Here is a 14,112-nt window from a genome sequence, read left to right as displayed (position 1 = left end):
CAAAACTGCAGACTGAAATATAAAATGTATTTTAACAATCACATTTAAGTATTATCTAAAACATTTGCATTTATAGAATTGTGCTAATGTGTCATATATTATTGTCCTTGGATAGGTGCCCTCATGAAACCCGTTTCTGGTCCTCCAAGAGCATCCTTTCAAATGGCAGGCCCGTGCCTCTGTTTCTCTTTGGTATGGGCCTTGAAATCCAACTGCTCATCTAAGAAACCCTTTTGTCCCCTGCCACCCTGAGTTTTCACATGTGGCCTAGTAAATCCAAAGGGCTTAAACCCCAGGAGGTGTTATTTGTGGGACTCTGTGGCAGATAACAAGATGGAGTGAAGTAGAGACAGCATCTAAAAAATAAAGTAGGATGTATTTGCCCAGAAATCAATTTAAAATAATAGAGATCTCTTAGTGCATCTCACAAGTCCCTAGCTATACATAACTTTATCCTGGTGCTTTCATTTTCTTGAGAATTCAGGTACAGACAGCTTGTTGAAGATCCCACCTCTCACTCGGACAGAAAGAGCTGACAACTTCAGCTCTCCCTGTTTCCAGACAGATCATTTCATTTAGTAGTATAACTAGTAACACTCCAATGTGATCAGTGTTCTAAAGCCATCTTGCAAGTATTTTTACAATAGTTTGAATAGATTGGGGGGTTGGAGGGAGGGAAATCTCACTCCCACGATGATATACATGCTTGACTTGAATCATGTGAGCAGTCCTGTTGTTTAGTGGGTGTGAAGTTTCGTGCATCTCTACTTAATAGTCAATATAATATTAATAGATATATTTTACTGTCAATTTAGAGAAAAACTGTTGAGATGCCTGCACTGCCAAATCTTGGTGTGAATAAGATGGAAGAATTTTGCCAACTACCTTGTTAATTTTTCCTACAAAATGACAATGTGCAAAGAGTTAAGTTGGACCATTTCAAACTCTTGGCGTAATATATTGGAGCTTGATCCACTGAATAAATGCAGTGCCAAAATTAAATTCTCCCAGTAAGGTGAATATGTAATTTAATTCCATGGAATAAAAAGTTTTTTCTATAGTTAACAAAGCAATCATCTCATTATAAGTAGTACAGATTCTAAATGCAGCTGATAATTGATTCCAGCTATCTGGTTCAGGAAATTAAAAGGCTTTCCAGCTCTACAGCTTTTAACCTTTTCTAGCTATATAACTTTGTGATCTTAAAGTATAAGTTCAGTTTGACATAGGATGATATTACAATAAGTATCCTGGAGTTCTGTAGTTACTCTATATTTATACAAAAAAAAAACCCAGAAAGAAGTGTGTTTTGCACTTAAATGGAGACAGTTCTTTCAGTCTTTTGTATGCTTTTGCAGAAAACTATCAGTCAGATATACAAAGTAATGAAAGAAATATCTATCCTGGGTTACAGGCAATTAAAAAAAATTGCAGTCAAATGGACAGTTGTTGAAAACTACTGATATCAATTGATAGGCTAGACACCTGTAAGAGTAACTTAGGAAACATGTTAGACCAATAAAATGTTTCTCTTATTAATCCTCTGTTCTCAAAATTCAGAGAGCCAAATGGTGCATTGATCAAATCTATTGCTGTGTGAAGTCAATAGGAGTCTTTCTATCTCCCTCTTATGGGTCAGATTTGACCCATAAACCCCCTATGGATTTCACATACGTTGCACCTGTATAAATGATGATGGAATCTGGCTCATGAAAGCACCAGTTTTTGCCACCCTTACTTCTCCTGAGTAATACCTGATTCCAGAATGCCCCTAATTTATTTCAAATAACTTCTTGTGTATTCCTCAGCATGGAGAATTTCATTAGGACCCGATTCAAAGTCTAGAAAATCAGATATGGAAGAAGAAAATACTTGAAACTAAAGGAAGACTGCCATATTGACTTATATGCTATGCTTTTTCATCTCTTTCAAATGTACCTTACTCATAGGCAGCATAAGGAGACCTAGTATAAGTTCTTCAATTTAAATCTGAGGTTAACCCACTGATTCCAGTGGTTGTAATTCAGATTTACATCACTGTAACTGCAAACAAACTTGAACCTGCTTTCACATAGTCTAAAGTAATTGTAATATTATCCATGGAATTTAAAATAACCAGCTAGCAATGTTGCTATTAATATAGTTTTCTACAAAGAAATAGGTGCAACAGCACACCTATATCTTGAATTTATACAAGTGAATAACTGATCTAAAATTGACAGACAAGGTTATTTGAATAGATGTGATATATTTTATTAGATTAATTAAATAGTTGGAAAAATTATTCTTTGCAAGCTTTTGGGCACAAACACCCTTCTTCAGGCACAGGGAGAGTTTGCTGGTGTAATGTGTGCTCTCCTGGGTAGAATAGAAGCCATTATGCAAAATGCAGGTCTGTGAAAATGCAAATGTGTGGCAGTGAGGACCAGAGGGAATGGGGGACAATACGTGTGAGAGAGGTTGAGGGTAGAGGGGAATGGGGAATGATGAATTGGTGATAGATTGTAGCTGATAAAATGCAGATAGGATTATCAGATGATAGGCAAATTATAATGTGCCATAAATCCAATGTCTGTTTTTAGTCCAAAATTTTGGTATCCAGTAGATTTATGAAGTGAAGTTCATAGGCTTATCTGCAAAAGGTGTTTTACAAATTCCCTTGGAGGATTAGAAATGAAAGATCAGAGAGAGAGAGTGGTTGTCTTGTGAGAAGTGTGCACCCACAGGTAATTGGGTATTTTTGTCTTTGATAGATTTCCAGTGTGCTTTCATTCTGGTATGCAGTTGTTGTTTGACTTTTCCTACAAGTTTTCCATGAGGGCATTTAGTGCACTGGATGAGATTTATTACATTTCTGGAGGTGCAGGTATAAGATCCAGGAATGGTGATGGTTCTGTTGCGGGGTGTAGTTATTATGGGAGTGGTGATGATCTAAAATGTGCATCATAGTGTTTTCATCTACCCATTTCAGTGTCCCAATATATTACACAAGACTTTTTACAAAGAGAGTTGCCTTGTGCTTACAATCAAGCATTAGAAAGGATGCAATAAGTGGGACATTTTCAAAATGGAGCCCTACTAAGTCCCAAGTTGCACTCTTCAAAATTCAGATGGCATCCTTCCAAAAGACAGGATGCTTTTGTGTCAACAGAATGCTTAATTCCATAGATTTCATAGACATTAGGGCTGGAAGGGACCTTGGAAGATCATAGAGTCCAGTCCCCTGCCCCAAGAGCAGGAATTCAGTGGGGGTCATAGGATCTCAGCAAGAAAAACATCCAGATCCCAGCAAGAAAAACATACAGGTTTCTCTTGAAGCTGTTCAAAGTAGGTGCTTGAACCACCAACTTTGTTTCTTGGACAGTAAAGAAGTTCTTCCTCGTGTCCAGCTGAAATAGTAGTGCAAAAGTTTATAACTGTTCGACCTCGTCATCCCTTGGGGCGCTCTGGTGAACAAATGTTCCCCCAGATCCTGGTGGTCACCCCTGATAAACTTATAGGTGGCCATCAGATCACCCCTGAGCCTGCGCTTTTCCAGCATAAGAGTCCCATGGCTCTCAGCCTGTCATCGTAAGATCTGTTTTCCTGACCTCTGATCATGCGCGTGGCTCTCCTCTGGACACTCTCAAGCTTCTCCGCATCCTTCTTGAATTGTGGAGCCCAAAAAATGGACACAGTACACCAGCTGCAGTCTTACCAAGGCAGAGTACAATGGGAGAATGACATTCTGGGATCTGCTTGAGAAGCTTCTGTGGATGCAAGCCAGGGTTTTACTCGCTTTACTAGCTGCAGCATCACATTGAAGGCTTATGTTCATCTTGTGGTTAATCCTGATCCCCAAGTCCCTCTCGTCTGTAGTCCTAGTCAGCGAAGCACTGCCAAGCCTATAGACATGCTGCAGGTTTTTCCTCCCAAGGTAGACAACCTTGCATTTTTCGGTGTTAAACACCATCAGGTTCTTGTCCGCCCATTTGCTGAGTCTGTCAAGGTCTGCCTGGATCACCCTCCTGTCTTCAGGTGTGGATGCTTTACCCCAAAGTTTGGTATCACCAGCCCACTTGGCCAGTCTGCTTCTGACTCCAAGATCCTTTTCTGCCTCTGTACTGACAAGAAGGGAGTTCCCCAACCTGTAGGTATGGTGCCGGTTGTTCCTCCCAAGGTGCAACACTTTGCACTTGTCGGTGTTGAATCCCATCCTATTCTCATCTGCCCACCCTTGTAACCTGTCTAGGTCCTATTGTAGCCTGTTGCATCCTTCCAGTGTGCCCACGTCCCCCCACATCTTAGCGTCATCAGCAAATTTGAACAGGGTGCTTTTTACCCCCTCATCCAAGTCACTGATGAAGATGGTGAACAGCGCAGGCCCAAGGACCGAGCCCTGCAGAACCCCACTGCCCACATCCCTCCAGGCTAAAAATGACCCATCCACCACCACTCTCTGGGTGCGGCCCTCCAGCCAGTTGGCAACCCAATTGACTGTGTGGGTGTTGACACCACAGTCCCCCAGTTTCTTAACGAGAACAGGGTGAGAGACCGTGTTGAAAGCCTTCTGAAAGTCCAGGAAGTCTATGACCACTGCTACCCCTGCATCTAATGATTTGGTGATCTGATCATAGAAGGCCACCAGGTTGGTGTGACAGGATCTGTCACTGACGAACCCATGTTGGTTGCCCCTAAGCATGAAATCCCCTGCTGGCCCCTCCTGGATGTGTGCCAGAATAATTTTCTTGAACAGCTTGCCTAGGATTGAGGTAAGACTAACTGGCCTATAGTTTCCTGGGTCCTCCTTCTTAATCTTTTTGAAGATGGGAACCACATTGGCCCTCTTCCAGTCCCCTGGCACCACACCAGAGCACCACGAGTGCTCATATAGCCGTGCCAGGGGTCCTGCAATGACCTCAGCCAATTCCTTTAGTACTCTAGGGTGGAGATCGTCCGAACCGGCTGACTTGAATACGTCCAGTCCCTCCAGAAGCTCCCTAACTAGTTCCTCAGTAACCCTTGGCCTAGGTGTGCCTCCCCTGGGGCCTGAGGGGGGCCCAGCAAGGAGATGGCTGTTTCAGTCCCTGCTTAGGAAGATGGAGGCAAAGCAATCATTAAACATGTTGGCTTTGTCGTCTGGTGTGACGACCAAATTTCCTACTGTGTTCTGCAGGGTCCCCACATTACCCGGGACCTTCTTTTTACCCCCTATGTATTTAAAGAAGGACTTCTTATTGTCCTTAATCCGGGAAGCTAATCTCAGTTCCATCTCTGCCTTGGCCTTCCTGACTGCCCCCCCTACATCCCCAAGCAACTGCAGTATGTCATCTCTGGTGATGTCCCCCTTCCTTCCATTGGGTGTACGCCTCCCTTTTAGCAAGGAGACATTTCCGGATGCTTTTGGAGCCACAGAGGCTTGTGTGCTCTCCTGCTCCCTTTGATCCTTGTTGGGATTACCTTCCTTTGGGCTTGGAGGATCGTCTCCTTAAGGAGCGACCACTCTTCTTGGACACCTGGCTCCCCTCCCCTCTGAGACCTCAGTGCTTCCCTGACTATTCTCCTTAGCTCACTGAAGTTTGCCCTCCTGAAATCTAGAGCTGCTGCCTTGCTGCAGGCCTTTGCTACCTTGCGCTGGATGGTGAATTCCAGCAGGCGATGATCGCTGTCGCCCAGATGGTCGAGCACCTGCAGCCCTCTCACCAGGTCATCACCTGTGGCCAGCACCAGGTCCAACAAGGCGTCTCCCCTGGTGGGGCTGTGCACCTCCTGCGTTAGATAGAGGTCATGCATTCTGACTAAGAACTTACATGAGTGGTCAGACCTAGCTGACTGCTCTTCCCATCAGATGTCCGGGAAGTTCAGGTCCCCCATGACTACCACAGTCTCTGGACTGTGGCCTAGAGCTCCTCCAGCTGGCATGCCAGAGAACTCAAAAGGAAGCAGGCCTCACAAGGGCCCGGGCCTCACAAAGACCCATGCTCCCGGGCCCCAGAGCCTGAAAAAGTGACAGGCAGCCCCTGCAGCCAAGAGCCAGGGGCTCCATCTGCGTGAGTCCTAGAACTATGGGCTTCGTCTGGGTGGTGGTCTCTCAGGTGCCGGGGGGAGGGGTGCTGCAGACCCTGAGGGGACCCTTGGGATGTGGTGTGTGTCCATCTATCTCATGACATTGGTGGGCTGGCTACAGCTGGGACTGCTTACCCAAGGAGGTGCACAGGCAGGGCCTTGGGCCTTCCTGCTCACCCTCCTGCACAAACTCCTTGCTAACTCAGGCGCCGGGCAGACAAGCATGCCTGTTTGAGTAGCCTGTTCACACAGCTCCAGTTGCATGGCTCCCTGGGGGGCTGGGCAAAGTAGGGGCCGGGGCGGGGCAAGACCATCTCTGGTTCCTACTTAGCTGCCTCCTCCAGCTGGGCTAGGCTAGTCCCCTCCCCCATGGGCCCTGCTTACCTCCGGCTGCTGCTGGGAGTTGGAGGGGGGATCCACGGCAGTTGTGGGTCACTGGGGGGCTTCTGAGTGTGAGGTGCAACAGGCTTTCATCTCTGTGTCTTGCACCACTTCCTAAGCCTCTCTCTGTATAAGTTTAGTCTGAAAAGAATAAACAATAATTTAGCAGTACAAAACTACAGGGGAAGCTAAGATGATAGACACGTGGCAAGTTTTACACATTTTAAGTGATGGCCCTCTTCCCAAAAGGGGCCAGGGCCCTCAGGCCCCCACGTACTCAGCACCTCCGACATAAACTTGTTTTCTGGAACCAGTACCTTAGTGATAAAAGCGTATAAGATGAGCTTCCTCCTCTCGTTTAGCTCTTGTAAGAGTATGGACAAAAATCACACTTTTTGAGCTTCGAAGCCTATATATATATACACACACACACACTATAGTAAATGTGGCATTACCAATGAGACTATATGCAAACCTTTAGAACTATTCCCTTTAAGTGAAAGCTTACACTACATCTTTCCATAGGGCCTTGCAGAATTTATTCTCCAAGAAACATTACATTTGCTTGATGTTGAATACAACTGGTACCAGCTGCAACTTGTCTATTATCTAGTCTTAGAGTGCACAGGCACAACTTCAGGCAAGCCAAAGAAAACATCTTTCTACATCCTGTTGCATCTTTTTGTCACCTCCCAGCTAACTCTGAGAAACATAACTAAAATACCAGTACCATATCTTTTTAAGTAGAACCTCACATTGCATTCTATGAAAGGGCATCACAGAAGTGCTCCAAGGAGCACTGCATTTGCTTGACTCTCATCCAGTACCCTAGATAGGATCTGACTCATTATTAATATATGATGCATCTAATAGAAGCAATCTTGCAAAACAAAACTTGTGCTTGCATTTTTGTTTCTTTTAGAATCTCAAAGGAAATGCCATTATTATATTAAGTAAGAGCTTTTCTTTCTTAAATATATACACTGAGTGAAACTTTTAGAAGTGCCTAAGTAACTAGGTAGTATGAGATTCATCGACATACCACGGAACTTTGTGCTTCAGAAAATCCCACCTCAAACAAACATAGCTCAGTGTCAGTATTGCTTTAGAAATGATTTTGAAATTTAATTTTAAAATCCTAATAGCATTTATTTTAGTAAGACTGTTTACATTTATTACAGAAAATGGCCAGAAACTTCCAAGTAAGGGGCTAGGTTCTCATTATACTAGTACCTCTTTATGTCACTCTGGCAGTATTAAACAGTACAGATCATTAATGAAAGATGTAATTTAACAGATCAGCATAGATAAGAATAAATGAGATCAGTCCTGAAAAATTCAGTGGATGATTTGGCTACAAAATGGCAGGATCTATACCTCTACCTCTCAACATCACTTATTGGATAACACAACTGCTTTTCTGTTTACATTTCTGGTGCTTTAAACTTTGAGGAAACATTGAACACAAGCAGTGGAATAAAGAAAATAGGCTTGCAGCAAACCTTGGAAGCCTAAGCAGCACTTCATGGAGTCTAATTAAATGTAAGAGTAATTCATTAACCTTAGGAGCCTGTATAAAGCACAATAATATCTTAGAATTTCATTAGCTGAGCAAAAAGCTAATTAAGTATTAGCATTATCTGTACAGTTAAAAATTACTGTGGCTTCCATTATTTAAAAAGTCTAAATCTTCACACTTTATTACATTCTAATCGTCTGTCCCACCTATTCTTATATTTATCTGAACTAGATTCTAAGCTGTGACTGTCTTTCTGTATATGTTTTCTAAAATACATACTTTCATCCATCTTTAAAGAACAATGGTTTGAAATCAATGTTAATAAATAATGAATGAAAGTATTTGGAACACTGTTTAAAATTCAATTATTATTGAGTTTTTTTCTGCTACTGTAGGTAAAGAGGCCTCCATTAGGGTCCAATATTCAGCAACTGCATCTGCAAATTTTGCAGTTTATTTCATTTTTAACCCTTCTGTCTAAGCTTTTAAAATTATATCACATCTACAGAATGTATATATCTAACTATATGATTTTCAGGCATTCATGTACTGGAAGGTCGAAATTACTATGGCTATGTGAAGCTTCAGTCACCGATTTGATTTGGCAGAGATTCAGCCTGATTCGGAAGCTGAATCTCCAAATCAAATTAGGAGACCCTTTAATCTCTCCAAATTGAATTGGAACTCTCTGAATAGATTAGGAGAGATTCCAAAAGATTCAATGATTTGGACATAGATGCAGCTTTAAATGTTTTTTCTACATACCTCAAGATACCAGGCGGCTCATGAATGCTGAGATGGTGGGGCAGATGGAGCGTTCCACACTCCATCTGCCCCACCATCGTGGCATTCATGAGCTGCACTTGGTACCTTGAGGTATGTAGAAAAAACACTTAAAGCTGTGTCTATGGCTGAATCACCGATTCTCCAAATCAGCATTGAATCTTCAGATTTGGATTTGGCTGAATTGAGTCAGAGCAGTAATCCAAAAAAACTGAATCGAATAACTGTCCCTGATTTGGGCTGAATCTTAATTGAATATGGCCCATTTCGCACATCCCTATAAATTAAATCAGCTGTAACTGAAAATGACTATGACTGCAACATCGTACCTACTGCAGTATTTTCTGCTCATAAAACTGAGAGATTGGAATAAGAAGAAATGTCTAAAAATCAGGCCTAAACTTCCACATACAATATTGTAAACTGGTAATTACAGGATGAAAAGGTAATATAAGAGAAAGAAATAGGTCTTTATAATTTGTCTTGGTTCATGTATATAATATTTATATATACATATATATCAGTTTGTGTATATGTGTGTGTGTGTGTGTGAATACAAATATTTATATGTGCATGTGTACACCCACATACATGTGTGTTTATATACACATATATCATTAAAGCAATAATATAAAATAGTAGAAGATGGTGAGTGAAGGAAAAAAAAACTCCCATGAAGATGAGTTTTTTTGAAGCTACAGCTGGTATCTCACTTGGTTATTGGTGCTCCTTCTTTCACATGGAAGAGCTTTCATGGTAAAGGCACCAATATTTAATTATAAGATAAAGTGTTATGTACAAGGCAAACTTTTCAAAAGTTAGAACCTAAATTGTATCTTCAAAATTTGTATGTCCAGGTGTGTCTGAGCAGGCAAAAACATGTATGTGTATAAATGATAAGTATTTATAGTAAAAGCTGTGTTAACTGGCATGAGTGGGGTAAGGGAGGTGCTGGGTATCTAAAAATTCTGATTATCTGAGGCAGGGATTTTCAACCTTTTTGAAAATGCCTGCAGAGCCAGGGTGGGGGGGGCGGGAAGGACAGTGGCTGCAACTGCACGCAGAGCAGTGACAGCATGGGGTGGTGGGTGGCAGCAATGGCCACTACATGCAAGTTTCCCCCCTCTGCTCCCCCAGAGTCCAGTCAGAAATTCCAGTTAATAGAGTATTCTGGATAGTAGAATTCCAGTTAACACAGTCTTTACTGTATTTGCTTTTGCAGTTATATTTGCCTTTAAAATAGTTGTTTTTAACTAATGACTTGTGATGATGTTGTTGCTGACTTTTAAAAAAATACTTTTAGTATTTTTGCATATTGCTTCAGGTTTGCTCACCAACTGTTCTTCCTGCCTCTTCAGTTTAGTTGCCTTTCTTGTAGCAGGTTACAGGCAGAAAGAACATGTTTCCATTGATTTTACTGTTCCATATTTCTAGATTACTAGTAAATTGCCCATCAAGAATGACGGGGGTGGAGGGGGGCGGACACGGACAGAGCCCCATGTCTGCCCTCCCCCTTGTTCAGGCCCATTTGCCCCCTGCCATTTGGGATTTGACCCCACTCCCCCCGTCCTCGGCTGCATTGGGCCTGGGCCCACTCCTCCCTTCCCCAATCCCCAGGCACATCAGGCCTGGGCCTGCTCCAGTCTTCCCCTCCTGGGTCAGGCCTGGGCCTGATGCAGCAGTGTGGGCAGGGGAGGAGGTGGTAGCACTACGGTGGTGGGGAAGGCCTGACATGGTGGGGGGGGGCAGGCCTGCTCCTCTCTCCCTTCCTCACCCGGTCAGGCCCAGGCCTAATGTGGCGGTGGGGGAGAGGGGGAGGGAGGAGTGGCCCCACTCCTCCATCCTGCCATGTTAGGCCAAAGCCAACTCCTCCCCTTCCCCCCACTGCATCGGGCCAGGCCTGCTCCTCTCTCCCCCACTCCCAGCTGCATTAGGCCCAGGGCCCATTCCCCCCTCCCCTCCCCAGTGCTTGGGGTCCAGGGCCACTCCAGCTGCCACCGCCTACAGCTCCAAGAAGCAGGGGGTGGTGAGACCAGCACTGCTAGCCTTGCCCCCCCTGCCCCCCGTGCTGCTGCTGCTGCCTCCAGGGAGCAGGTCTGGGGAGGCAGGGTGAGGCCAGCCTGTTCTGACCCCAGTGCGATGGGGGCACTCTGCCGCCGCCTCATGTCCAGAACTCTTTTAGAGCACTCTGATTGGTTCTTTCAGACAACCAATCAGAGTGAAAAATAATGCATTACAGACAGACAGACTAAGGCTTTTATAATATTAGAATTATTTTGAAGAGAGCTGAATAATTTTTGCAGTTCTTCACCATAAGAAATAATCCAAATAATTTTTGGAAGTCCAGAATTTTTTCCACTAATAAAGATAAGAGATTGTGAAGTTCCCCAAATATTTGGAAGGGAACCCAACAGTCACCTCAAGCCCTTAATAAAATTGGGAAATCATGGTATGGACTGATGGAACTGACTGTATTAACTGACAGCAACCAGTCTGCTTGCTGGCTTCAGTGTCATTAACTGGAATTATTGCATGTGATTAACTCAGTGTATTCAGAGTGCAAACTATATATATGAATTAACAAATATGTTTAGTTTGTACTTGTATTGTTATGACTTGTTATGAATATATTTTTACTTTGTAGCAATAATATAAATGATTATACCCTGGGCAGTGTGTTTGCATAATCCAGTTTTTGGAGAATACGTATGTCTCGAGGGATGAACTGTGCATGCATATCTACCATGCCCTTCTGTAAATTGTGCATGTATGTCTAATACACAGAGGCAGTTTTGTCTAGAAGAATAATGGAGATAGAGGCTAGTTTTATGGGAGCTAGTTCTCAGTCTGTCACTCATTGGGCTACTCGCTGAATTTCTCTGGTCCTTATGCTTTTCTTCATTCCATGCTATATGAACAAGAGCAAAGGAACACAAATCCGGCTTATAAAGCTGCCATTACCATAGTACCATAGTATCTGAATGACTCTCAATCTTTAATGAATTTATCTGTGCAATTTCCCTCTGAGGAAGGGAACTCCTTTCCTCATTTTATAGATAATGATCTTAGGCAAACCTCTTGCATGACTTCAGACAAGTCAGTAGCAGAATGGGGAATCAAGATCTGAGATGCTGACTAGCAAGTGTCTCAAATTTCAGTTTAGCACCCTAATCTCTGGGTCCTCTTTTTTCAAATGTATGGACAAATGAAAGCTACAGCCGTAGCAATAGGAACACTACATTATATTGCTCAAGCCATAATCCCCAGAAATGTTACCATATAGTTGAAAGTTTTGCATATGGAAGGCTTGTGGGGTATGGTAAGTCAGGGTACAAAAAAGTAAAAAGAAAGCACAAATGGAAGGAAAGGAAAAAACAAATGAAGAGTTTAAATTCTGGAGAGCACATTTTCTTCAGTCAAACAACGGGGTATCAAAAACATTTACCTTCAAGTGCTATGTGCTTCCTTTCCAAGTAGGAAGCCTGCTATTACAGGGCCAAATCCACAAAGGGTTTTATACAATATACACACTGCAAACTGTGGTCTCATATATGCTGCCTTAAAAATTTTATGGCGGTACAAAGGTGGCAAGTGGTGATGTCTATTTCTGCCCATACAGACATTAAAGCTAATTTAAAGGAAAAATTCTCAGTATCAGAAGTAATCCAGTCACAGCGGAACAGACCTCACTATGGCAGAATTGACCTTGATTTTTTTTTTTAAGTTCTTGTGTATGGAGGTCTCTTTGGATAAAGAATACAGTAGTCACCACACAAAGTACAATAAGCAAATTTCTAGTTGGACAAATACAATTAACCTGTCTCAACAATCAGAATGTTGTGCTGTTTACCCGTTAGATGAAACCTCTTTCTTTTGCAGGATAATTTCTTGCTATTGTGTTCCCTTTATATTTGTGCAAATCTCCAACTGGAAATTATGTGCAGAACATGTAGAGTAGTTATATACCACTTCTAGGTACAGGTCTTCTGTGCAAAGAAATTAGCCTGAACTCTGACTACTGCAGTTGGATTTTTTTCACTACCTGAACTATCTCATTTAAAACTAGCTCAGATATCTCTACACTGCACTGTAGGCACCTAACTGCTCTCAGGCACCCATCTCCACTGTAGGTGCCAAAGTCTGTAATAAGGTATCACTGCAATCCTATCAACCCTACTCCAGCTCTGCCTAACCTTACATGTGCCTAAAATCTCCATAGCCTCTACATTTCTGTCATGGGCATGAGCAGAGCTCTCAGGGTCCTGATGACATAAATTTCCAGTAAGATTAATAAATCCTAAGAGTGATTCCTGAGTTGAAGAGGCACTATTTTCCAGCCAAGAGAGTTTGTATACATGGTAGAATGCTAATTTAGACCTGCTAAGAATGAATTCTCAGGTGTTTCTGCATGACAAAAAAGAAGAGGAAGAGTGAGATGTGTCCTGTCTATATCTGCCACAAAGGAAATCATTATTGATTCATTAACCCCCATTCTGAGGTAGTCACTATTCACTGGGAGTATAAAATGTGACTTCTGTTGGATTTCTTCATCCCCTTGCACCAATATATTTCTGTTTATATTTATTTGAAGTCAGTTATTTCCCAACTCATCGAAGTTGTTCTATGTGGCAAGTGATGGACATTCTTCATGTAAGCTGTAGGTTTCCAAAAGCATAGTGTACTTCACTGGAATATATTTTCTCATCTTCTGACTTTCTCTCATCCATTCCCCTCACATCTCTATCCTCCATTCCCCTCACATCTCTATCCCCCTGCTTAGCAGAGGCATAACTGTCTAGCACTGTGCTCTCCCCACCCTCTGCACCTTTCCTGCTCTACAGCCGGCAGCAGAGAGGGCAGAGCAACAGTGGCTGTGGCACAGAAGCTGCAGATGGAGGTTTGCTGCTCCTGTGTGAAATGCCACCTTCCCTCCCAGCATGTGTGTCAAGTGGCCAAAATAACACCAAGTTTTGGCAGCAAAACGGAGGTGATATCTCCCCCCACAGCAGCAAACATTCAGCCACTGATCCTCAACCACATGCCATTACCACTCTTCTGCCTTCCCACTGCTAGAGCCAAAGCTACAGCCAGAACCAGTTCAGGGCCGGTGCAAGGTGTAAGGGAGACTGGAGGCATTGGGGGACAGGAGAGTTAAGTGCCCCCATCTTCATTCCAGCACCTCCCACTCTTAGGCAGTGCTGAGTGCTTGTGGCCCACCTACCCACCCATCATTACACTACCACTGCTTAGGCCTGATCCATATTCCACCAGTCAATAGGAACCTTTCCACTGGCTTCACTAGAGGTTGGGCTGGAGGTTGGATTCAGCTTTCAGTATCTAGCTCTCCTTGCTTTATCATCCTTCCCTATTTGAATCATATACTT

Source organism: Crocodylus siamensis, chromosome 2 (genome assembly GCF_052110815.1).
Source record: "Crocodylus siamensis isolate JL-2025a chromosome 2, ASM5211081v1, whole genome shotgun sequence".
NCBI classification, from domain to species: domain Eukaryota; kingdom Metazoa; phylum Chordata; order Crocodylia; family Crocodylidae; genus Crocodylus; species Crocodylus siamensis.
Note: the sequence above shows the minus strand (reverse complement) of the source record.